The sequence below is a fragment of the Sphaeramia orbicularis genome, chromosome 5 (assembly GCF_902148855.1).
Source record: "Sphaeramia orbicularis chromosome 5, fSphaOr1.1, whole genome shotgun sequence".
Taxonomy (NCBI): Eukaryota; Metazoa; Chordata; class Actinopteri; order Kurtiformes; family Apogonidae; genus Sphaeramia; species Sphaeramia orbicularis.
In genome coordinates this window covers 35,224,471-35,229,707 of record NC_043961.1, presented here as the reverse complement: position 1 = coordinate 35,229,707, position 5,237 = coordinate 35,224,471, and positions in this window count along the sequence as shown.

The window sequence follows — 5,237 nt, the reverse complement described above, 5'->3', positions numbered from 1 at the left end:
TCACTCACACGTCACCTGAACAAAGTACTGTAACCTCAACAATGGTGACAACTCAACCAACAAGCCATGAAACTTCTACGATTATTTCCTCATCAACTTCACTGCATTCATCCACTATAACGACAGAAACAACTCAATCAACAGGAACCATTTCGACAGAAAGTACAAGAAAAACCACTGAATCAACATTACCAACTTCCACAGTCACTTCAACATCAGTTAACCCAACCACAATCAAACCTTCCTCTCCAACTCCTGAGATTACATCTGAATCATCTTCCACTTCCATGCCACTAACTCATTCCATCACTCACACGTCACCTGAACAAAGTACTCTAACCTCAACAATGGTGACAACTCAACCAACAAGCCATGAAACTTCTACAATTATTTCCTCTTCAACTTCACCGTACTCATCCACTGTAACGACAGAAACAACTCAATCAACAGCACCAACTTCGACAGAAAGTACAAGAAAAACCACTGAATCAACATTACCAACTTCCACAGTCACTTCAACATCAGTTAACCCAACCACAATCAAACCTTCCTCTCCAACTCCCGAGATTACATCTGAATCATCTTCCACTTCCATGCCACTAACTCATTCCATCACTCACACGTCACCTGAACAAAGTACTCAAACCTCAACAATGGTGACAACTCAACCAACAAGCCATGAATCTTCTACGGTTATTTCCTCATCAACTTCACCGCATTCATCCACTGTAACGACACAAACAAGTCAATCAACAGGACCACTTCGACAGAAAGTACAAGAAAAACAACGGAATCAACATTACCAACTTCACTCAGTCACTCACATGCAGTTAACCAACCACAATCAAACCTTCCTCTCCACTCCGGAGATTACTCTGAATCATCTTCCAATTCCATGCCACTAAACTCATTCCATCACTCACACGTCACCTGAACAAAGTACTCTAACCTCAACAATGGTGACAACTCAACCAACAAGCCATGAATCTTCTACGATTATTTCCTCATCAACTTCCCTGCATTCATCCACTGTAACGACAGAAACACTCATCAACAGGACACATTCGCCAGAAAGTACAAGAAAAACCACTGACTCACCATTACCAATTTCCACAGTCACTTCAACATCAGTTAACCCAACCACAATCAAACCTTCCTCTCCAACTCCTGAGATTACATCTGAATCATCTTCCACTTCCATGCCACTAACTCATTCCATCACTCACACGTCACCTGAACAAAGTACTCTAACCTCAACAATGGTGACAACTCAACCAACAAGCCATGAATCTTCTACGGTTATTTCCTCATCAACTTCCCTGCATTCATCCACTGTAACGACAGAAACAACTCAATCAACAGTACCTACGTCATCAGAAACAACAAGAAAAACAACCGAATCAACATTACCAACTTCCACATTCAGCACAGCAGTAGTTAAACCTACCAAAATGAACCCTTCCTCTCCACCTCCCGAGATTACATCTGAATCATCTTCCACTTCCATGCCAGTAACTCATTCCATCACTCACACGTCACCTGAACAAAGTACTCTAACCTCAACAATGGTGACAACTCAACCAACAAGCCATAAAACTTCTACGATTATTTCCTCATCAACTTCAATGCATTCATCCACTATAACGACAGAAACAACTCAATCAACAGGAACCATTTCGACAGAAAGTACAAGAAAAACCACTGAATCAACATTACCAACTTCCACAGTCACTTCAACATCAGTTAACCCAACCACAATCAAACCTTCCTCTCCAACTCCTGAGATTACATCTGAATCATCTTCCACTTCCATGCCACTAACTCATTCCATCACTCACACGTCACCTGAACAAAGTACTCTAACCTCAACAATGGTGACAACTCAACCAACAAGCCATGAAACTTCTACAATTATTTCCTCTTCAACTTCACCGTACTTCATCCACTGTAACGACAGAAACAACTCAATCAACAGTACCTACGTCATCAGAAACAACAAGAAAAACAACCGAATCAACATTACCAACTTCCACAGTCAGCACATCAGTAGTTAAACCTACCAAAATCAAACCTTCCTCTCCAACTCCCGAGATTACATCTGAATCATCTTCCACTTCCATGCCACTAACTCATTCCATCACTCACACGTCACCTGAACAAAGTACTCTAACCTCAACAATGGTGACAACTCAACCAACAAGCCATGAACTTCTACGATTATTTCCTCATCAACTTCACCGCATTCATCCACTGTAACGACAGAAACAAATATATCAACTGACCAACTTCGACAGAAAGTACAAGAAAAAACTGAATCAACATTACCAACTTCCTCAGTCACCTCAACTGCAGTTAACCCAACCACAATCAAACCTTCCTCTCCAACTCCTGAGATTACATCTGAATCATCTTCCACTTCCATGCCACTAACTCATTCCATCACTCACACGTCACCTGAACAAAGTACTCTAACCTCAACAATGGTGACAACTCAACCAACAAGCCATGAATCTTCTACGGTTATTTCCTCATCAACTTCCCTGCATTCATCCACTGTAACGACAGAAACAACTCAATCAACAGTACCTACGTCATCAGAAACAACAAGAAAAACAACCGAATCAACATTACCAACTTCCACATTCAGCACAGCAGTAGTTAAACCTACCAAAATAAACCCTTCCTCTCCAACTCCTGAGATTACATCTGAATCATCTTCCACTTCCATGCCACTAACTCATTCCATCACTCACACGTCACCTGAACAAAGTACTCTAACCTCAACAATGGTGACAACTCAACCAACAAGCCATGAATCTTCTACGATTATTTCCACACCAACTTCACCTCTTTCATCCACTGTAACGACAGAAACAACTCAATCAACAGGACCCATTTCGACAGAAAGGACAAGAAAAACCACTGAATCAACATTACCAACTTCCTCAGTCCCTTCTACTGCAGTTAACCAAACCACAATACACCCTTCCTCTCCAACTCCCAAGATTACATCTGAATCATCTTCCACTTCCATGCCACTAACTCATTCCATCACTCACACGTCACCTGAACAAAGTACTGTAACCTCAACAATGGGGACAACTCAACCAACAAGCCATGAAACTTCTACAATTATTTCCTCTTCAACTTCACCGTACTCATCCACTGTAACGACAGAAACAACTCAATCAACAGCACCAACTTCGACAGAAAGTACAAGAAAAACCACTGAATCAACATTACCAACTTCCACAGTCACCTCAACTGCAGTTAACCCAACCACAATCAAACCTTCCTCTCCAACTCCCGAGATTACATCTGAATCATCTTCCACTTCCATGCCACTAACTCATTCCATCACTCACACGTCACCTGAACAAAGTACTCAAACCTCAACAATGGTGACAACTCAACCAACAAGCCATGAATCTTCTACGGTTTTTTCCTCATCAACTTCACCGCATTCATCCACTGTAACGACACAAACAAGTATATCAACTGGACCAACTTCGACAGAAAGTACAAGAAAAACTGAATCAAATTTACCAACTTCCTCAGTCACCTCAACTGCAGTTAACCCAACCACAATCAAACCTTCCTCTCCAACTCCTGAGATTACATCTGAATCATCTTCCACTTCCATGCCACTAACTCATTCCATCACTCACACGTCACCTGAACAAAGTACTCTAACCTCAACAATGGTGACAACTCAACCAACAAGCCATGAAACTTCTACGATTATTTCCTCTTCAACTTCACTGCATTCATCCACTATAACGACAGAAACAACTCAATCAATAGGAACCATTTCGACAGAAAGTACAAGAAAAACCACTGAATCAACATTACCAACTTCCACAGTCACTTCAACATCAGTTAACCCAACCACAATCAAACCTTCCTCTCCAACTCCTGAGATTACATCTGAATCATCTTCCACTTCCATGCCACTAACTCATTCCATCACTCACACGTCACCTGAACAAAGTACTCTAACCTCAACAATGGTGACAACTCAACAAACAAGCCATGAAACTTCTACAATTATTTCCTCTTCAACTTCACCGTACTCATCCACTGTAACGACAGAAACAACTCAATCAACAGCACCAACTTCGACAGAAAGTACAAGAAAAACCACTGAATCAACATTACCAACTTCCACAGTCACCTCAACTGTAGTTAAACCTACCAAAATCAAACCTTCCTCTCCAACTCCCGAGATTACATCTGAATCATCTTCCACTTCCATGCCACTAACTCATTCCATCACTCACACGTCACCTGAACAAAGTACTCTAACCTCAACAATGGTGACAACTCAACCAACAAGCCATGAATCTTCTACGATTATTTCCACACCAACTTCACCTCTTTCATCCACTGTAACGACAGAAACAACTCAATCAACAGGACCCATTTCGACAGAAAGGACAAGAAAAACCACTGAATCAACATTACCAACTTCCTCAGTCCCTTCAACTGCAGTTAACCAAACCACAATACACCCTTCCTCTCCAACTCCCAAGATTACATCTGAATCATCTTCCACTTCAATGCCACTAACTCATTCCATCACTCACACGTCACCTGAACAAAGTACTCTAACCTCAACAATGGTGACAACTCAACCAACAAGCCATGAATCTTCTACGATTATTTCCTCATCAACTTCACCGCATTCATCCACTGTAACGACACAAACAAGTATATCAACTGGACCAACTTCGACAGAAAGTACAAGAAAAACTGAATCAAATTTACCAACTTCCTCAGTCACCTCAACTGCAGTTAACCCAACCACAATCAAACCTTCCTCTCCAATCCTGAGATTACATCTGATTATCTCCACTTCCATGCCACTAACTCATTCCATCACTCACACGTCACCTGAACAAAGTACTCTAACCTCAACAATGGTGACAACTCAACCAACAAGCCATGAAACTTCTACAATTATTTCCTCTTCAACTTCACCGTACTCATCCACTGTAACGACAGAAACAACTCAATCAACAGCACCAACTTCGACAGAAATTACAAGAAAAACCACTGAATCAACATACCAACTTCCACAGTCACCTCGACTGCAGTTAACCCACCACACAATCAAACCTTCCTCTCCAACTCCTGATATTACATCTGAATCATCTTCCCTTCCATGCCAGTAACTCCTTCCATCACTCACACGTCACCTGAACAAAGTATCTAACCTCACAATGGTGACAACTCAA